The sequence below is a fragment of the Pieris napi genome, chromosome 20, assembly GCF_905475465.1.
Source record: "Pieris napi chromosome 20, ilPieNapi1.2, whole genome shotgun sequence".
NCBI classification, from domain to species: Eukaryota; Metazoa; Arthropoda; class Insecta; order Lepidoptera; family Pieridae; genus Pieris; species Pieris napi.
Genome location: NC_062253.1, coordinates 4,684,621 through 4,707,781, shown reverse-complemented (window position 1 = coordinate 4,707,781; position 23,161 = coordinate 4,684,621). Strand labels below are relative to the sequence as shown.

The following is a 23,161-nucleotide window of genomic DNA, read 5'->3' as shown; positions in this document are numbered from 1 at the left end:
ATTGTTACTTACTAAGTACCGAAAAATCATGTTATATAGAAATGCATGCTTCCCCCGAAGATTCTCTCGAGTGAATGTTGTGTATATAATCCTCCAATTATATACCTAATACTTTCTCAGGAATTATTACTTTATCTATGAGTGAAAACCTTAAACCCTCAGGTGGATCGTCATTATATTGGAAGGTAAATACGAATCGTCAAATGCATACTAATTACAAAACTTTTATCTATTATTAAGAAAAAAGTTCCGTTTATCGTTAGTAAATTTTTTTATATATAATCTTGTTTATTGTAGTATTTGTTTTTTAACATAAAAAGTGTAATAAGATATTGTATTGATTTCCATATTGTTACTTCGGTAATGCAGAGTATTACGCAAACTATGGGAAAATGCTGCTAACAATTTTACAGTATTCCAATATTAGGCAAATATGATTAAAAAAGCGCAGTTGATTTTATACAAAATACAAATGATAATAAATGAATAAAAAAGGAACCGTGCTGTTAATTGGGATAAAGATTTTATAGATATTAGAAAACGATGAAACAAGCGCAGGGTGGACAAAATAATATTACAACCGTTTACAAAATTGTCATTTCGCTTAAGAGTTCGTATTTACCTTCCAATGTAAATAATGTCAGTTATAAGGGGGTGAAATAAATTTATTAGGTATGGTAAATATTTGTAGAATTGGTATAAACAGTAAAAAAGTTTGGATATACAACTAAAATTAATATTTAGAATAGATAATAAATAATAAATTATTCAGTTATTGTTCTTAGAAAAAGTTTCAATTTAGTCTTTGTGAGAAATCATTGAAAAAGAAAACATAATTTGCCGCCTTCTTCATTTTAATTTTATATTCTTTACTAAAATGTCAACACTATTACAAAAAGACAGAGACATAGGCGTCAAAATTTCGCAGCATAAACCAATGCGCGCGCATCCATTTTGTTTGATACTAATGCGCGCGAAAACAACAAACGCTTTTCGAATTTTGGCGCACCATTTTCTGTCTGTGGTTATGCATAGCAGTGGCATTTTAGATTATTTTTTCATGACTTCATTTAAATTTTCATTATCTCTGTACCCTATTACTTTAAACTTGTATGTAGTCATAAATATATGTATTAAACTATTTTAAGTTATTTTAGAGAATGGGCATGTTATCCAAACATATATAAATCAATAATCTATAGAAATATTGAATTATTCGACGTTGCGGAATATACTGAGTAAGTAATTATTTAAAATGCTTTGATCATTTAAGTGTCTATAAAGGTAAAATGATGAGGTTTTTAACAAATTACACCGAAAATATAAAGTATTTTGTTTACTTAAAAATAAAGGTTTTTATAATTTTTTTTCTTATTATTCTTTTAAGCGACAAAATTTCGTAATAGAGGTATAGAATTTGATGTGTTTTTTTATGGTCATATGGCTTATTAGGTTATCAACCGACCTAAACCTTTAACATAAGTAAAACACATTACAAACAGCACGTGTTTAGGCCGGCAACGCATTTGCGAGCCCTGAGCATTGAGAGTGTCCATGGGTGGGGTATCACTTAACCAGTTGAGCCTCCTGCCTGTTTGCCCCCTGTTCTATAAAAAAACGCGTCTGCATTTTAAGTGAAGAAATATTTAAATTGTATGTAAAAAACAAGAATGTTGAGAACAACATTCCCATTTACACGTGAGCTTAAAAATTCGAATACTGAATATCATTGTGCAAAAGTAGATGAAGAGAACAGTCTAGTGTACTTCGCTTTAAATTCAAACACTGTTTCAGTTATATGATAGGGAGAAAAGTTTAATTTCGTATTCTGTAACTAAGCTACAAAGTTAACAAAGTTAACAAGCAATTACACTTTTCTTTGTAATCTTTTAAAATTGCAGTCTATTAAATAATACTTCTTGATAGACAAGTAGGTATAATAAATATGAACGTTGCATCTCTCTGCTTCCGTTTAGTTCCAAAAATCTTTGATTACCGTTCTATTACGATAGCTATTCAACTTTATGAATTGTTCGTGCTAAGACCAGATAGGACCGACTGTATTTTAGTTATACTTCTTTTGGCGCGTTAGGGAAAAATGATGAGAATAAATTTTTAGGATGCGCGCGCACGCGTTTGTGACGGTACAAAAAACCGACACCCTGAAGTTCTGCGAGATCTTTTGGCTACATTTTTTTATGTAGTAGAAGGCAAACGGACAGAAGGTTCACATTATGTTAAGTGATACCGCCTCCCACGGTCACTCAAATTGCCAGAAGGCTCGCAATTGCGTTGCCGACTTTTTAAGAATTGGTACGCTCTTTTCTTGAAAGACCCTACGTCGAATTGTTTCGGAAATACTTCAGTAGGCAGCTGGTTCCACATAGCGCGGCAAAATCTGCCAGAAACACTGTTGTGGAAACGTCCACTTTTCTGTGGATCGCGAATCGTATGTCCTGCCCATCTCCACTAACATGGTTCTATTGGTGATGTCAGTATGATTGGTTTTGTCTCTTGTGTATCTAGGTCCTGTTAAATTAACTACGGTAATTTATTATGGCGGCCACAGACAATTTATCGCCCTAACTATTCACCTTGAACCTATTAACAAGCATCCGTTTTGACCACTTATTGCATTGCTTTTATATTGTATGACAATTGTTCTATTGTCTATACTTACTTAGACGTAGTACATTGACAACAGATCTATGGTTAGTATGACTTTTATCAAATAAACGAAAGCAATCGCGGTTATAGAAAACCAAAATGTTCTTGCCGTAGGTACGTTATAGGTTTGACGCTGCTAAAATGGTTTGCTAAAAAAATCGAAAAGGGTTCGACGGAACTATTACATTATGCAACGATAAAGATATTTTTAATAAATATGGGTGCATTTATCGGTAGAGAATTACATTTTACGCTCCCTAAGTTACTATAATATAAATTTTAAATTTACTACTCCAAAAACATATGCTATAATTTGTTTCGTCTATACTAATAAGATTTTGTAATTGAACAACCAATTAATTCCAATATTCAGATAGAAATGCTATCTAATTAATTCTATATTACTAAGTGCACCTTAACTTAATACGATGCCTCTAGTGCATCCAAGTGAATCGGAACGATGAATTAATATCGTATGTCAATGTTTGTAATGCGTCCCAGTTAATTGGTTTTCCAATTAGAGTACCATTCGGGAATTAATTTTAAATTTAGAACTGATTAGTTTCAGGATTGAAAAATTCTAATATTTTTCGTGCATTTCAATTACAAATGTGATCATGAATAGGTGGATTCATGGTAGCATTTGGTACCATAGAGAAGAATATTGGTACCTATAAAAGATTGAAAAGAAAAACTGAGTTCTAATACTCACTATGGAACCAAAATATTACAGTTCCATGTTGTATACTTTCGTTTCATGTAGGTTGAAGATAATATTACGAAGTCGCTATCAGCTAAAAATATTTCATTTATAAGGATTTTTAAACTTTAAATAATATCCTGCCCTGCGATTCTGTAACTCACTTCACACACTCTCAGCGCGGATTTTTGCTGTCAAATCGTTCGTTTCGGTGTCATGTTACAATTTGGTATTCTGATAAACAATAACCGCGACAAAAGCGCCGCTCAAATGAGATTGTTCACATTTGGAACTAAAATTTGGCGCTGCTACACTTACGCTCCAAAATTGTTGGTATTTGGTATTCTGATACATACCATTTGACATCTCATCTCATTTAAATGTTCATTTTGTACGTCAAATTAAAAGTTGCTCTTCCCTCGCTGAAATCGTTATTTACCAGTGAGTTAGCCATTTTTAGCGAAGTTAAAACTTGTTTTATGTGAAAATATTCTAACATAGGACAATCTATATGTATCTTGGGGTATGTTTATAAAATAATATTTATAATACAGCATTATTTTACGAAAAAATTATATATATAAAAATTAAGCTTCGTGAAATAGAACCTTGTTATTGTTTGTTATTGTTACAGAAGGCCCGTTTCCACTTTAAAAGTTTAAACCTCTATTTCAAGAAATAAATGATGTAAACCACTAAAAAATTCTTAATATAATATCTATAGATGGCGAAGAAAATGTAGGCACGAAACGACCAATTGATTTCTCGGCGTTGGTTACTATCGCTCTTTTCCAATACTCAAGAAATTATATGATGTTGACGAAACCTAGAACATATGCTGCTGAGATGAACGAAGAGTCTAGTAAATAGATGATCTAAGGTAAACATTTTGATTATTTTAGCATTAAAAATATAAAAATCTTGTCTCCAGCAGAGATAAGTCGAACAGAAAACGATAAATATGTTAAGATAGGTAAATTTTGTAATATATTTGTATTTTTCTACTATACTAAAATTATAAATCTAATAATTTCAGAGATCCCCAAATGTTCAAAATTCCTGATAGAAAAATACATTCTGCCTTTGAAGAAGAAGATTATTACATTTGTATCATACAACAAGGCCCCTGGATATAAAAAGACACAATAGTGCAGACATTTTCAAATTATTGAATTTCGACTACTTATCCTTCAATTTATAATAAATGATAACACAGTACAATTTCGGTTCCTATATTTTTATAAAATATATTGATATAACATTATTCTGCTTTACACAAGTATGAAATACCATCATTACATACATGATGGTTTAAGTACTTATTAAGCTTTTTTAAATTTATCGTTCATAACTATTACTTTTTACAAACTAATTAGGAAATATATTAAAATAAATATATTTGTCTACAAAATAAAGTAGATGTTATTGATTAGCTCTATGTGAGGCTGGGTTTGAATTAGTTTTATTATACTTAAGTTTGTTTTACTGAAAGTTATTTTGTAGTGTGTTAAAAGTTTACTATAATCATTAAATTAAATGTGTAAGTTATTATATTGTTCTTTTATTAACCTATAAAGTAACATGGCTTATATATTTTTCATTTCGGCTTAGCTATGTATTTAACTCGGTTACTACGTTTTCTATAGGCAGTCATTAAATAAGTGGTAGATTTAATTAATCATTTTATTAATATAACAATATTATTAGATACAAAAAAATTATTATGAAGTACACAATTATCTTAAACACGGTAATACAATTTTTCATATAAAAATCATAGTTGTCCAAACTGCATTCAAAATAGATTAGTGGTCTCGGTTTAATATCTCTTCTTAACATTTCAATAATTGGTCATTTTCTTCCTCATTCTTGACAACTACCGCTGATGGCTGTAATACAATGGTTATCTGATAAAATTGTAAATAGGGAGATGTGGTAGGTTGTAAATTGTAATAGGGTTTTATGGTAACAAGGCTTAGTAATTTCGCACACAGTATTTGATTCAGTACTATGAATAAAAAAATCTTGAGCACACCTATATTTAGACTCAAAAATCCAAATCCAAGTATGTACTTTAAAAACAATTATTTATTAATGAAACAAATCCAGAACCCATAAAGGCTATGTTTAGTGCTAAAGTGTAGTCAGCAGCAATAACTATCTTTTGATTGCTTCTATGTTTATTAAATAAGTTATGGCAATGTCATTTCCAACATTAAAATTAACATTGATCACTTGAAATGGTATGAATTTGAGCAACTGAAAGCTTATATATTTGATCCAACATACCTAACATGATTATTTATACTTGTGTTCTGAAATCTGAACAATTAAATTAAATTCAACTTGATCAATTAAAATTAATACTTCTTATATTTCATGAATGGAATTTGAAGTTAGAAAACCTAAAAATATCTTTTATATTTGACATTTTTTACCAACAATTTAATTATTCTTTACAATGTCGCTTCGATTTAACCTATTACATTTGACTTCAAATTTGCCATCAAACAAACAAACTTTGTTAGCTATTTTTCTAGACACTGCTTATTCCTATTTATTAACTATGATAGTTATTATATTTCTAAAATAGTTTTAATAGAATTCAGTGTTGAAGAGTGTTAGTAAAAACATGGGTAATATTGTTGTTGTGTGTTTGACCTCTGAATCACTTAAAAAGGTTGCAATAGTAGTTTCGTGGCATCTAAAAAGTACCAACACTTGCACTTACACAAATGAATAAATATATAAACACTAATTTTTCTTCTTTATTATTCAACAAAATATTATATGAAAACATTGTTATTCACCTTTAGTAATATTTTGAAAATTGAAGATACCTATCCATCCTGTTTAATTTGAATCCTTAGACCATTTGCTGAGAGAATCACTTTTAGCGAGATATAATAATCTTTTTGTTAAGATAATATTCTTAAATTTTTTACAATATATCCACATGTTAGGTATACCTTGTTTCGTGCTGAAAAATAATTAATGTTTTTAAGTTGCTTTCGCTCATATAGGTACACCACGGCTGGTCAGTTGTCGGGTAAATACGAAGTATAAACTCTTAATTGGAAGTCATAAACAAAATACGTAACTTACGATTTACTAATAAATAAACTCACTACTTACATTTAAGCGGCCCCATTGCCAGATGGGTTTTAATAATTTTCCTCGCTATTCTATTATTTTCCATCAGATAAATCATTTTTGAGATATTTTTGTTAATATTCTTCATTCGTCGTCAACCATTTTGTTTTATTAAAAATATTTTGTTTATATATGATGAAAATTTTGACAATTAACTCTTTCTATAAATAAAATGAGTCAATTGTTACGATATTAATAGACAACAACTCACTAGGTTCACTCCCTCCACTTATCAAGACGTAATGTAAAATTTCTTAACAGAATACCATGAGATTCCAAAAATTACGTGAGTGACGAAGGGAGCGCTGTTAGTGCGTGATGGACTCACGGATTAACAGTGAGTTACAGAATCGCAGGGCTGCGTAAACATATTTCGCTAGAAAGAAACCAATTATAGACTTCTTTGAAATGTCTCAGTATAATTTATTTATTGCATTTTATTATAGCATTGCAAAGGTTTAATTTAAATATAAACTTAGCTAATTAAAACCATTGCGCTCAACATCTTTTGACTTCAGTGTTTTCTTTTCTCAGTAAATATTACAGGTATTATTTTAAATATAAAAGGAACTTTATAAAAGCTTTTACTGTTGCTGCGCTAAATTATTCTCACAAGAAAATGTACAAAACATGGAATTACTTTTACCTCATATTTTGGTTTGTCGTGCGAATTTCATAACGTTACAGATAATTTTATACGACCTAAGCTTTACGGGCGACGAGAATTGAGTGTGACGATTACATCATCAGTCAAGCAGATATTTTTTGGAACGTCTATTTATAACGTATTTGTACTACATTCAGGTAACGTGGACTAGGAGTTAAGGAGTATTAATCTACATGTATAGGCCGGGGTATCCAAAAGCTGTATCCAGCATGCTCTCTTCCCTGGGTAAAATAATATGCGCTGGTTTGGCTATCGCGTGTCAGTATAGTAAAAGAAGAAATGGATCACACTAAGACTAGCACCATCAACGGTGGTGCGCCTACTACAAGAACTAGACCCTTATCGACAGTATTTGATTCTTTTTAAATTTTTCATTTAAAGGCAAGTACGCGTTCAGCCTATGTCTGACACGTTTCGTAGAGTTTTGGTTTATGACATGTCGCTTTTCTCGCGATGTTACTTACGATTAAGTCTTAATATTCATTGCACACATTTAAATGAATAGCGATGCGAATCGTCGACGACCAGTCACTCCGAGCGGCTTGATCCCTTGGCGTTTTGTAGAGATGTGGATTCTCTCTTCTATCGCATTTACCATGGAGAGTGTTCAGAGGAGTTGTTCGGATCAATACCTGCAAGGCAGAATACGATACCACCTATATCGACTCGACGTCCGTCGTTCCACAACTGAGCGTTGTTAAGGCAGTTTTTGCCACGCACTATGAGGAACCAGCTGCTCACTGAAGTAGAGAGAGAGAGATATCCGAACCAATTAAAGTCTTTAATAAAAGAGCGTACCAATTCTTAAAAGTACGCAATGCACTTTTGAACCTTCTAGCAGTGTGAGTGTCCATCGGCGGTCGTATTACACAGGTGAGCCTCGTTCCCGTTTGTTTCCGTTATATAAAAATAACTGATGATTATGCATTGGTGATTATCGTAAATAAACGAGCACGGGGTTGGGAGTCGCTTACGCCTTGATGGCAACAATGCTCTATGTTAAGAGATTTAATCAAATTAGCGCGTTCAACCAAACAGCTATTTAATATTATTATAGATGTGATGAATTAAACGTTTAAAAATAAAATTTATATCGCTTCTATACGTAACCTTGCATTGAAAAACATAGCCTTTTTTGCTCAAAACCCTTGTAAGCGTTTGTAATTCTGTACATAATCAAAATCTTACCGAGTCTGCAATACAAACACTAAACACTTAATTTCAGATTTACGTAGATTTAACTAGTTAACCGCGGCTCACAGTAACCTAAATTGCAATTGCCTCCTTTGACTCGGTTTCTACCATTATCCTAGTACTAGTCTACGGCGGCTAATCACAAGCATTTGCAATGAGATTAGCACGCCACGGGAGATCCTATAGTGCAGACATAAGTGCACTTTCTATTCCATATATTCCAATACCCCGACTGACAGATCCGGTCCAGATGAAGACCAGACGAGACCTGAGGAAGGCGAGACGGATTCCTTTAGAGGGCTAGCGTTTTTTACGCGCGTATAAGCGTCTTTGATAGCGCATGGAGGCACGTATGTATAGGCACACGCGCAACTCGTTCCAGCGTTGACGCGCTTCTAAGCTCATATATATTTAACACATCAAAAGTGCTTAAAGACATTCTAATGTAATTTTCGCATCGTTTAGAATCACTTCGCAGTTTTGGGTAGAGTGTATTAAAGTGCCCTCTGTCTTTATGCAACCATCGATGACACCCAGCATAATTTTCGACAGCCGACAGCGAATAAGTTACACAAATAGGAAAGTTTCTTCGTCAGAATCCATGTTGATACTGACACGACACCACTACCGGTTCGACCGAAAACGCGAAATATGCCAGTTTACGCGCGTCCGGTGTTTCGAAGCGGGTATTGTAGCGCGTAGGTATGTTGAAACAACCGTATACGCGCAGAAACGGCTGAAAAATCAGCCGAAACGCTAGTCTGAAACAGCCCTAAGCGCGCAAATGTTGTAACGTAGCGCGCGTATGTTGAAAGGACCGTATACGCGCAGAAAAATTCTCTAGTCTGTAACCGTCCTAAGCTCGCAAATGCTGTAACGGCAATACTATAGCAGTTATTTAGGTCTTAAAAGCGTTCTTATACCTTGAATTACCTATCCAGAGCCCGAGACACCATGAGCTGCTGTCAAATATGCTATCATGCACTGATGAGAAGCTGTAACAACATTACAACAACAATTGTCTAAGGCTGAGTGGCTAGAATTTGTGGACGAACCCGACATATTGTATATCCTTGTACCTAAATTGTATTGTAAAATGTTCAAAACTATTAATTAATGACTAACGAAAACAATATGAACAAATTAAATTAGCTTGTTTGCGGAAATACCCTTTTTGTTTTGGCAGATATTACTTACCTGATTAGTAAGCCGGAGACGGGGCAACTTCACTCTGTATTTTCATTAAAACTTTCGCAACTCGTACATAGGAACAATTGGATTAATAAATTTACGCTCATTTACACTTTTGGTACTTATTGACTTTCATTAGGATCCAAGCAAGACATCCGTATCGAACAATACGTAGTTATAAGAATACTAGCTGATCCGGCAAACGTCGTTTTGCCATGCACCTATATCATTTATATTAAAAAATAGGGGTTGATAGTAGAGGGGTGAAAATTAGGGGTTGTATGTATTTTTGATGCTGTATCATAGAAAAATGAAGAATAAAATTTTTACCCAAAATTAAAAAAAAATTTTTGGTGTGGACTACCCTTAACATTTAGGGGAATGAAAAATAGATGTTGTCCGATTCTCAGACATACCCAATATGCACACAAAATTTCATGAGAATCGGTGAAGCCGTTTCGGAGGAGTTTAACTACAAACACCGCGACACGAGAATTTTATATATTAGATATTTTGTATGACAAACTTGAACAGCGCTCTGTGGGCGAGTTCGGAACTATTTAGAACGCGTAACATAGTTTAAAAAACCGATTTTACCGGGGATGGCGGGCTCCTTTATTATGTACTTCGCTCACTCCAGTGAGCTTCTGTCCTGCCCTTAAACCGATAGACCACCCCACGGCGGCCCACCATCATGACATCACATACCATCTCCAAAACTGATCTGAGCTAGTAAAAACCTTCAGGCCAACAGCGAGTAAAATTAAAAAAAAAGTCAATGCGCTCAAGATATCACAAACTCGACACTATCGTATTGACGTAATCTTGCCGAAGTTATCTATCATACTTGTTCAAAGTTCAGTTTTACAAATTGTATGTTCATCTATTAATTTTAAGTAATATAGCACCTGAGGGCTTTCCAAATAAATTATTATGAAGTGATAGATGTAATATCAAATTCCTGTATCAGAACAGTATAGAACAGAATTGTAGACAAGCTGGTATCTCTATCGACGTATATGGTTGCAATTTTGATTACTCATCGTGCCTACTTTATATATTTTGTATTACTTTCTAATACAGTTATTGAATTGTTTTTGATTCGTGACCCCAGAGCTGGTTTTTTACTCGCTCAACAAATAAGTATCGCAATACAGCGAGGAAATGCTGCCAGCATTAATTGTACATTGCCACAGGGACCAAACATTTAAAACTTATTTTCATTTTATTTTTATTAATTTTTATTATTACTATGTAGGTTAAGAAATTTGTTAATACTCTATATTTGTTTGTTATTACTAATAAAAAAAATTTTTTTTTGATACTCATCTTACTAATACATATTTTTTAATTCTATAAAATAACGAAAATAAACTATTTAACACTAACATAATTTACTAAAAGGGATATTTAACATAAGAAAGAGTCCAATAACCCTACTTAGAGTCTCTATTAAGAGGAAGACACTCTGTTCTTGTGTACTATTTTTTTATGTTGAACACTTATGACTCCCACTAATTCACATGGTTTGCCTTTCCAATCTTCTCACTAGGCCCCTCAACTGTCAACTGTCAAGAAGTTGAATAACCTCGACATTCACGTGTTGGTAGAGCCTTTGTTCGCGGGCTCCAGCAATATTTTTGATGAATGTGGTTATGTCCTTTACATTAAGGTCCCGCTGGAACCTCCAACGAAGTCATTGCGAATTTACTATAATACAATAAAAATGTCTACAACTTAAGTTTCAATCTAATATTCTAAAATATATAACAATCATTATAAGATAACAAACAAAAAAAATATTACTTTAATTTCATGGGGAATAGTCAATGCCAGGATCATTCGCCATTACGACCTCCATCGGGACCTTAATGTAGAGGACGTCGCCACAGTAATAAAAAAGACTGCCGGAGCCCACGAACATAGGCACCACCATCACGCGAATGTCGAGGCTATTCAACTCCTTGACACCACGGGCCTAGTGAGAAGATTGAACAGGACAAAACCATTTGAACTAGTGAATTAGTTTAAGTGCACGTTAGTATTAAGTGCTAAACAATGAGTGAAAAAATAGAACACAAGAACAAAGTGTCTTCCCTTTAATAGAGACTGTAAGTAGTGTTATTGGACACTTTCTTATGTTAAATATCCTTTTTAATAAATTCGGATAGACTAAAATTACTTACTAGTCTTAAGTTAGGCTAGATCGTAATATTCCATGATGTCTTAGTGAAGTCACATGCATAAAAAAAACTTTAATTTCATATTTAAAAATATTTATTCACAGATTAGGTACCTGATAGCTACGTTTTTTTATCGGGATGCATTGCCTCTGAACATATATTAATAAAACATCCTAAGCACATTGATGAAACTTACAAGTGAATTTACCACGTGATTAATTGTTTCCATTGGCTTTTGAATTGTCGCTGAATGGATCGAAATCGGCATTGTATTGAGAATTAATGATTGGAATTACTTGACTGTTGTTGTAAAACCCTGTTTCGAATACCGCAAATTATTTAAATCGACACATATAAATCTCAATTTATACACATTTGAATTAATTTGATAGTGAAGTGTTTGAATTGTTGATAGCGTTAAAGCGTGTAATTTATTATGTTTGCCAATGTCTGGTTGTTTGAACATGCCTCGAATAAAACCGTAATCTGCCAGTCCAGCCATGCGATTCTGTAACTCACTTTTCGAAGTCACACAGCGGTTTTCGCATCGGCGGTCGCTCTCAAATCAGTCGTGAAGCAGTCATTTTATGATTTGGCATTCTGATAAACAATAAACTACAAGCTCCCACCTTTTCAGAATGCCAAATCATAAAATGACTGCTTCACGACTGATTTGAGAGCGACCGCCGATGCGAAAACCGCTGTGTGAGTTCGAAAAGTGAGTTACAGAATCGCAGGGCTGGAACTGCTCTTATGATATTGTGGTTGTGTCAAATATCCATCCCATCAGATAAAATATGCGCTTGCGTCTCTATGCATATACTTGTAATAGAGGAAGGAAAGAAGGAAGGAAGGATAGGAAATAAAACACTCTAATCAGTACTTCATTCCCTATAATTCACTTCACTGATTTTACATAAATTGTATGACTTTTAAGTAAGACTGACCGTGTAGTATGACCGTAAGAATGGCCGTGTGTTTTTTAATGGGATCTCGCTGCCTTTTACTCTAGTCTGAATAGGCTTTGCCGCGCAGGCGGCTGTCTGTGCGCATGTGCCACAGCCAGTTTTATATTCTATTCCCTACTCTGACAGGACCATCCCATTTCGGGCGGATGTTCGACGGAAATTTGTAAACAGAAGAATGAGTCAATGGAGCAACTATGGCACATGCAAGCGTATGTTAAAATTATTAAAACATGTTTATATTTAATTAATGTAATATGTATTGTATATAAATGAATTAAATATATATTAATTCTAACTCGTCTATATATCACCTGGGTATATAACAAGTTTCAAAGCGGTGATTAAGATAAAGTTCTCAAAAAACGTCATTGGTGAGCTGAATATTGCCGTCATATCTAATATATAAAATTATCTTGTCACGGTGTTTGTAATTAAACTCCTCCGAAATTTTGTGTGCATGGTTAGGTCTGCGAATCGGACAACATCTATTTTTCATCCTCCTAAATGTTCAGAGTCCACCCCAAAATTTTATTTTTTAGATTTTTTTAGCATACAAAAATATTCCTATTTTTCACTGCTCTACGATCCCTATTTTTTATTATAGTAGATAGTTATTTTTATTGAACTAAAAAAATGTTTCCTAGAAATAATATACATGGCAAAACAACGTTTGCCGCGTCAGCTAGTTTTATTTATAAAAGCTTCTAATATAACACAACACTCTTACGTCGGTAAATGTTTGTTTCAGACGTCTTTGTGATGCTGCCCACCTCGAGGAGGAAATACAGCATGTCAAACAGGTGCTACAAAAGCTTTAAAAGATGTTTTTTATTACAACAACAACAACAAAAAAACCTAATTGGTACGAATCCAATCTTAATTGTCGTCTTGAAACTTTAGATGCCTAATTATTGACTCAGCTACTAACTTTATCTATTAAAACCTAACAGTCGTACAAAATTTTGCAAGTGCTAAAGAAAACTTATCTTGCTGCATCTTTATATATATAATTTTTTAGTGCGTGTAATTAAACTGCCAACCAGTTGGTAATCTGTGTTCGAGTGGATTCTACAATGGTTTAGATTTTCAATTAGATGAATTTATAATTTGTTTGTATTGAACATGTGTATTTAAGACGTCTGTCTGGTCCGCTAGTATAATATAAAATAAATAAAACCCAGCGAGGCGTGTACTTTCTCTCGGTTTTAACCTTCTTTATAGATTCTTCAACGATAAGAAGAATAACATTTGACGGTTAGTTGACAGGGTGCTTTAAAATATGAATTTGGTAAACAAGTTAACGACGCGTACAAATTATTTGAAGGAGTCTATTAGGTATGAGATATTTATATTATTTATATTTTAGAGGGAGATGAAATGTGACCGAAGACTATTGAGTAGTTTTCCCACCTTCCTCGATTATCGTATGCAACTTTTGCTAAGTTGCAAGAGGAAGTTAAATAAGTTGAGATTAAACTTAGACTCCGCAACGTGAGACCTAATTTAGAATTAGTTTTCTACAACGTGGAATAAAGTCTTATCTTATAATACTTGAATTGTACTTGCACTACCAAAAACTTTAACAATACACAGACAAATATAGTCAAGTAAGTTTTGGCACCTGTTATTTCCCACGAAACAATTTAATTTGAACTAACTAGCAAAAACTACTTAAACTGTAGCTGTCATTAAAGATAACTAATCAAACTGGATAATTCCTGCCGCCAGTTCTATGCAAAGATCAGGACAGCTGACATTTATTCTTGATAAAATTAAACGTCAAATATTTCCGTGTTTTACAATGGATTTAAACGAAATATCCTAATACAACAAGGCAATTAAATTTGAGTGACAGCGTAAATAATAAAGATTCCAAGTCTCCTAAATTGAAAGCAGGAAAAGTAACTTAATAACACGGAATGTCTTAATGAGGTTTTATGGTTTTTTTCAAAATAATGTTATTTCCCGTAGATCGTTAAAGTCCAAAGTTAATTAAAGTAATAGATCAGCAATGTTCATATAAAAATGAACTGAATTTATCATATTTACATCATAAATAATTTAGTGTTACTTAGATTTAAATATATATTATCGGTAGCATTAAACGGAAACAAAGCAGCGTTTGTAGAGTTTAGCCAAAATGAATATCTCATGCTACTCGCTACTAGATGGCGGTATACTTTAATTTATAGCGACAAATTCTTGAATTGGAAAGGGTCAGAAGAGTCATGCGTAACCATAGCAACGTAACATAATCTTTATATATATAATTCTTCTGTGAGTGTGTATGCCACTGAACTTCTCTCAAACGACTGGACCGATTTTGATGAAATTTTTTGTGTGTGTTCAAGGGGATCTGGGAATGGTTTAGATTCACAAATTAGCCCGCCAGATGGCGCGGCAGTCGGTACTTTCATACTTTGCTTTACTAATCGCTTGAAATATCATGCAGGACAACGTCTGTCGGGTCCACTAGTGAATATATAAATTAATAATAAAATATAAATTTAGGTATGTAAATTTATCCTCTACGACAGCTCGTTGGTAATTTATTGGAACAATAACATGCATTAATGTGAATATATCTTCTGCCATTTTTATAGGACTGTACGTACAACCTACTACTAGCTGTACGGTATAAAAATAATATTGTTTATTGCCAGTCGGCAAGAACTTTAGTATGCAACTAAACGCCTACGCTTGTAGCAATAGAACCAAATTGCATGTTAAAAACATACAAAATCGAATTAACCACGAAGGAAAACATATTAACAACTTACAATCTAAAACGAATCATTAGTTAGTAAATTAGGTCTTACTGCATTTAAAATTTAAATAACAATCATAGATTATAAAAATTACACGATAAAGATACGCTACGCACAAAGTTTGGTTTGATTTTAAAGTTGCGTCTGTTGAGTCTGTGGGAACGACAAGTAGAAAAGTCAGAATGTCGAAACGTCGTAAATGCCGAATATATTAGGTCCTTACATTATGATATTGACGTTTTGTATGAGAGGAACAAAGGTAGTTTTATTTTCAAATAGAGTATATTTAATTAATCAGAGTATACAGTACTATTGCTATCTATGCACTTTTGCCATTTTATAGGTAGTTCATTGATCCCTTTACTAAAAAACCATTCGGACGGTAATCAATAAAATCTTTGAAGGCGGTTTCGACTGCCCCTTCAGAGTTTAATTTTTTACCTTGCAAGAAGTTATACAAAATTCGAAAAAAATGGTAATCTGTTAGAGGAAGGTCCGAGGAGTACGGTGGATGTCTTAGACATTCCAATTGAAGCTCCTCTAATTTGGTAGCAGTCTGTTGTGCAGTGTGTGGTCTAGCGTTGTCCTGAAGCAGTAGTGACCTAGAGCGATTGAACAGCCTTGGTTGTTTAGCAGCTAGATTTTACATCATTGCTTGCAATTGTTGACAATAGACGTCTGCCGTAATCGTATGGCCAGATTTAAGAAAGTTATAGTGAACGACCCCGGCACCAGTCCACCAAACGCGCACAAGTAACTGTGGAACCATTCCATTTTATAAATACGTAAGAGTGATAAATAAATATAAAACTAATTAAAACGGGAAAATGAAATGAATCATGGTTTTCGATAAACAAATACATGAGTAAATAGCTGTACAAAATTGAATTTGGAATTCCTAACCAAAGAGAAGATATTGAGGTCAAAGTGGCCAGTACTACAAAATTAGTTTCATATAATATAAGGACCTAATATCACGGCGCTTAGAACCTTTCGTCGACGGTTTGATCTCGAGAAAAATGTGTCCTTTTTGATCTAGCGCTGTATGTTGTATATACTGTGGGTTGACAATCTATTATATTCCAGCGTTCAATAAAGCTTCTATACGTTTTTATTATGAGCCTTATGTATAAAATTGATTACAACTACAATAAATAAGAACAGCTAATAATAAAACAAGCTCCTAAATACATACAAACATGTTTTATACATTTCAGCTTCAAATATACAAATCGTAAAAGCTATACATTATATTAACCGGCAATTCTATAAGACCAAATAATATTGACGTGGGCTAAGAGCGGTTCATTGGTCGTATTTTCTATTCGTTAATATAGTTAATGGAACGAATACATTCCGAATAACGGTAGGGTCTAAGTGGAATAATTCGACATAGACAAACGTCGATATTAATTTTGAAGGATACAATTTTTTTATATTTTGTATACGGGTGAATACTTTCAACAACCTTTTTAGGCCTGGGCCTCAGGTATCTGTATCATGATTTGTCAATCTAATGGACAAGTAAGTCCAATCAACCTCATGTGCCTGACACACGGAGTCGACGTTTTGGGTCTAAGGCAAGCCGGTTTCCTCACGATGTTTTCCTTCACCGTTCGAGAATGTTAAATGCGCACATAGAAAGAAAGTCCATTGGTGCACAGCCGCTGATCGAACCTACGACTTCTGGGATGAAAGTGTGAAATGGCCAACACTGCTAAACTTCCAGGAATTCAGGTAGGTCAAATTTTAGACAAATTATTGATTCAAATTATGCAGTTTATACACGGGCCCTCGAATTTTTGGTAAAGTGGGTTTTAAATGCTAAGGGCACACAATGGAATTTAGAGCGCCGAGAGAGAAAGAAAAACGACAACTCGGTAAACATATTTGCGCCTCTCTCACTCCCTTGCCGCGCATCCCCCGATCTTATTGCTACAAGTTACTAATTAGTAAAGTGTTCATATTTAAAGAAGTGAAGACTGTTCAAACGTTTCGCAAATCGGGTTTGACAAAAAACAGATGACTTTCGTTGCAACCGTTTAGAACTCAATTACAATTTGTATGTGATTCGATATATTTTACAAAATGTAGTTAATTTGTATGTCTTGTATGTAATAGATATTGCCAAAACCGTTACATGGAATTATCCTGTACATAAAGTAATTTTTGTCATATATTTTGCACTATATAACTACCACCACCACACCACCAACTTAATTTTTTGAAGTTATACTTCTTTAGGCGCGTTATGAAAAATTTATGAGAGTGAAATTTTACGATGCACGCGCACCGTGACACAAAATTAACAGAATGAAGTTGCCCACGGAAGATGATACGGCATTGGACATAATTTAAAAACAACATTCGAATAATAATAAAATTTATGTTACACTTAAAGTAAGAGAATAATAATAAATATTTATTTATTTAAGTTTTCAAATGTAAACTGAACTTTATTGACTATAATGACTCCTTTTCCAGTCTTTGATTATTTAATTGTAATTAATTATTTGCATACAATCAAAAACTATTTTTAATAATGCCAAAGAAGTATAACTTCTTACGCGCGTACATAAGTACACGCAACCTTTTTTTATTTACTACTGAGGGTGCTATATAGTATAAGAATAGCTAAAGCAGTATAAATCGGCATCATACAGTAAGTCGTTTTATTACGCACAATAAGTGTTTTCAATATAAACAAAAGTATAACCTAAAAATAACAATAATAAGGTTATAAACCTTTGGTTTTATATTCCGCCATATTCAGATTTGTTATCAGCATAAAACCCTTCCCGCCTTACCGACTACCAGGCCAACATAAACCAAATGGAGATAGTAAAATCTGAGACGTAAAGCGTAATAGTCCTCGCCTGTTTATTTGGTACATTTGAATTTATGTAACTTATTCAATTGGTCGAGAAGCTTAATTGATTGTTATGTAGAAAGGTTTTAGGTACATTTTAGTGGTCCATTTCTTCCTATTGTTGTTTGATGACTTGTAAAGTATTGGACAACCACACTTTGTTGCGTTTCATTATATTGTTTTTTTTTTTTATGTTACAGGAGGCTCATCTGATGCTAAGTAATATCGCCTTCCATGGGTACTGGGTCAGAAGGCTCGCAAGCGCGCTGCCAGCCTTTAAGGAAATGGTACGCTCTTTTCTTGAAGGACCCTAAGTCGAATTGGTTCGGAAATACTTCAGTGGGCAGCTGGTTCCACAAACGCTCAGTTGTGGAACGACGGAAGTCAAAGTGATAGGGATGGTATTGTGTATTCTGCCTTGACGTCCGATGATGAAACTCAGCTGCAGGTATTAGTCCGAACAACTGTTCTGAACACTTTCCATGTTAAATTCGGTAGAAGATGCAGAGAGATCCCATATCTCTACGCAACGCCAAGGAATCAAGCCGCTTGGAAAGTGACTGGTCGTCGACGATTCGAACCGCTCTTCGTTGAATACGGTCAAGTGGAAGGAGCTGGTACTGGAGAGCTCCCGCCCAGAGGTGAGAACAATACTCCATGTGGGGCCGAATTTGCGCTTTATAGAATTGCAACCGGTGGCTTGTGGTGAAGTACCGTATGCTAGCTTGTATGAAGAATATTTAGAAATTTGTCTATATGACCTTTTTGGAAGTTGTGACTTCACACTTACTGGTTATAGCGTATGTTATCTAAAGCTGGCGGCTTCAACACATTTACACTTTGTGCTTGTGTAGTGTCTGTGAATAAGCGCGAGACGTGATGTCAAACTGAAATACAATCACAAATACATCATGAAAAGACTGTCCGTCTCTCTCGCGCTCGGTCAAGCTTATGAGTATAAAAGAGACAGTTAGTGTTTTTCTTTTGCTACTGTTTATGTTGATCTTTACTGTTTGATATTATTATTATTTTATACATGTTGATCTTTTTTCAAACATTACCAGGGCAATCTCGTGAAATGGTGCACAATGTTTTTAATTATTTTAAGCATCTTAATAAAAACAGTTTAATGAAAAAATTTTATATTTAATTTGACATCAGATGCGACTGGGGTTTCTAAGAGGAGTATTGCAAGAATAGTTAGTGAAGTAAAAGTGAAGTGTGTTGAGCTAGATGGAGCTTATGACGTAAAATAAAAAAAATATTTACACAAACTACTCTTATACGTTCTTGGTCGGGCTTAGAACTTTTGGAACCAGAGTAGATTAAAATATATAGCTTGGCAAAAAAGTAATATTTTTAAACATACTGTATAGTGAAATTGCATTAGTGTGAGCACTGTGAACGCGCCAGCTTTCGATAACCGACCTATACCACCAACGCCCTTTATTTATAAATGTCTGTTAAAGGCCACTAAAATTATTCTAAAATTGTAAGCAGCTATCATCATACAGCCTTATATTCTTTCGTCCAACTCCGAACCGTTATTATTTCCTTGACAAATCCATTTCTTATGTGTAAGTAGCTCTAAGATTTATAATTTTTAAATTAAAAATAACTTTTCGACACTCGAATTCACACGAATTCTTCAATATTTTGATAATATTATGAAATAATTAATCGACATAGATAAAACTGCTCGTTCGGTTATCTTAATGACGCACTAACCAATTTGCAGAGCAATAAAGTTTAAGTTGTTTGTTGATTCTCTTGTTTCAAGATTGACGTACTAACAGAGGACTGTTGGCCTAAGGTCGTAGGTTCGATCCCCGTCTGTGCACCAACGGCTGTCTATGTGAATATATAACATTCGCTCGAACGCTGAAGGAAAACAACATGAGCATACCGAAGCGTGTATCAGGCACAGGAGGCGGATCACCTACTTGCCTAATAGATTGACAAATAATCATCAAACAGCTACAGAGACATCTGAGGCCTAGCGCTAAAAAGGTTGTAGCGCCACTGATTGATTTATTTTACTAATAAAGCGTTAAAAACAGAGGAACTCAAAACTAACGTGAAGAATTGCAAGAGAATAGATCTGTTATTTTACACAAAGTTTGTAAATGCATAGCAATTATTTTCTAATTTTGTAATATCATATGTAATGTAAGCTTATTGAAGAAGGCTTAAATGTCACGGATAAAAGCTGTTATTTTTAAAATGCTAGTTCGTAATAATTTGAAAATTGGATTCATTTTGCTATCGTAGCTGCACTACTTTAAGTTAATGTTTGCCTCAAGGCAAAGGTCATTCATGCGAGTAATTACAAGGTTATTTTCTTAGTTAAGCTTGAGTGCTTATAAGCTACGAACGATTACGACACAACGTTAGCACGTTCTCATTCCATTCGCAAAATAAAAACACGAGAAATACATTACTTCATTTGTTTATTCATGGTTTGTAAATCACAATTGTTATGATATAACAAAGGCTTTTATCTTACTGGGAGATGTTTCCGGATTCCACGAAAACGAAGTCACGCGGAACAATTTCATAGAAGGTTAAAATATTGTTTTTTTTTTTTTTTTTTATTAACACTTCGCTGCATGTACAGAAATATAATACAATTCACATAATTAAGTAAAAAGGAGGGCAACTGGCGGACCTTATCGCTTCCGAGCGATCCTTTCCAGACAACCACTGTCAGAAATCGTTGAAGAACTTTATCGCTTATAAATAATATTTGAATTAAAAGTATGAACATTCGACCAAAGGCAGTCCATAGTTAATTTACAAGTTCTTTAATTTAATAAAATTTAATTTAATTTAATTTACAGTACAAAAAACTACTTTAGGGATAGAAAGAGGTGCAAGAAAAGACAGGTGAGGTGGTGGGAGGACGCCATAACCAGGTTAGACGGATAGATTAACATGGCGACATTTGGAGGAGGCCTAGAGAGATAAGCTACTAGTGCTTGTGGCAGCGTCCATGCCCGCCGTAGTCTCTCTCCCCAAAATATTTTTTTTTCTTTTATCGAACGGGCGGCAAACGGGCAGGAAGCTCACCTGATGTTAAGTGATACCGCCGCCCATGGATACTCTCAATGCCAGAGGGCTCGCGAGTGCGTTGCCGGCCTTTTAAGAATTGGTACGCTCTTTTCTTAAAGGACCCTAAGTCAAATTGGTTCGGAAATACTTCAGTGGGCAGCTGGTTCCACATAATATGTAGCACGGCAAAACTGCCTTGAAAAACGCTCAGTTGTGGAACGGCGGACGTCGAGGTGATACGGGTGGAATTTCGTATTCTGCCTCGACGTCGGATGATGAAACTCAGCTGCAGGTATTAATCCGAACAACTCCTCTAAACACTCTCCATGGTAAATGCGGTAGAAGATGCAGAGTGACCTCACATCTCTACGCAACGCCAAAGGATCAAGCCGCTCGGAGAGGGATTGGTCGTCGACGATTCGAACCGCTCTGCGTTGTATACGGTCAAGTGGAAGGAGCTGGTACTGGGGAGCCCCCGCCCAGAGGTGAGAGCAGTACTCCATGTGGGGCCGAATTTGCGCTTTATATAGTTGCATGTGGTGGCCCGGAGTGAAGTACCGTCTCGCCTTGCTGAGCACACCAAGCTTTTTGGAGGCTAATTTAGCCTTTCCCTCCAAGTGACCGCGAAACTGAACGTCGTTCGATAAAATAGCGAGGGGGCGTGAACGGGTACTACTTGTGGTGACTAGTCGTACTTGAATTCGTGTATGCGGTGACGTTAGTTATTTCGACTATGTATTTGCGTGTTGTTCCCACGAGAGTGTAAGTGCGTGTTCCTATTTCTCCTGCTGATAGAGGACAAATTTTTGTTTTTAATTTATTTTATTATGATTTATTGCTTAGGATGTCATGTGGAACATGGTGTAATGGTTGCAGCTCCTTACAAACGTTATGTAAAACAAAAAACTTGTCGATTAAAAAGAGTGGCGGAGAGTTTATTACCAGTTCTTTTCTTCCGTTCTACGCCCTTGATTTGAGAACTGGCAGTAAATGTAAAATTAGAAGCATTTAATGTTTATTTCTTTTTTGACGTTTATAAGTGTACATTGTGTTACCTATAGGAAATAAATGATTTTTGACTTAACTTGATTTGACTTAGTAAATAAATATATTATAAAGTAATTAAAAAAAAGCACAGCAATACAGGCTATGGTTTACCCATATAACACTAATCATAAGGGTAAATTGAGAGTCTATGCTGACATATATAGACAGGGTTAATTAAATTAATATATACGACATACGGAAGTCACACTTAGTACTAATTCTCCCCTGAATCTTAAACTCAAAACCACTTAGCTATTCTGCGACTATTCTAATATTTCTTAGATGAAATGTTATCTTAATTAATTTTCCGTGAGAAATTGGATAATAAGTCTTCAGTATCAAATCAACCAAGGTAGGCAATTTTGTTATTGAATTCTTGAATAGGCGTCTTCGTAAAGATAAGTTTTAATATTATTCAAACCACCATAGAGTAGAAGGCTAATAGATAATAACGAGTATTGAAATAGTTGTTTACTAGTATATATGCCGGCAATTATATCTATGCTACGTAGAGCAACATAATAAAACACAAACATTTGAATCTTTATGTCTAATTGATATTAGACATAAAGATTCAACTGATGTTGAATTAGGTTTATTAATCTGGTATCTTGACTTAATTTCCTATAACCCCTGGATGGGGCAGAGGTCGTTCGCAGTGAGTCTCTATCACGTTCGGTATTGAGCCTCGTATTTCTCCTCG

General features: G+C 34.4%; 1 protein-coding gene and 2 long non-coding RNA genes across 3 annotated transcripts in view; 1 reads left to right on the top strand and 2 right to left on the bottom strand.

The window, feature by feature from the left end:
• Positions 1 to 23,161, bottom strand: part of LOC125059516 (probable G-protein coupled receptor 158) — a 135,572-nt gene that overhangs the window by 99,017 nt on the left and 13,394 nt on the right. The gene's annotated exons all lie outside the window — the stretch shown is intronic.
• LOC125059520 lies at positions 3,721 to 4,449 on the top strand. Its single transcript, XR_007118680.1, has 3 exons — positions 3,721 to 3,890; positions 4,002 to 4,247; positions 4,404 to 4,449. It is a non-coding gene; the product is annotated as an uncharacterized LOC125059520 (long non-coding RNA).
• On the bottom strand, positions 5,227 to 6,323 carry LOC125059519. Its single transcript, XR_007118679.1, has 2 exons — positions 6,178 to 6,323; positions 5,227 to 5,256 (listed from the first exon to the last, which is right to left on the bottom strand). It is a non-coding gene; the product is annotated as an uncharacterized LOC125059519 (long non-coding RNA).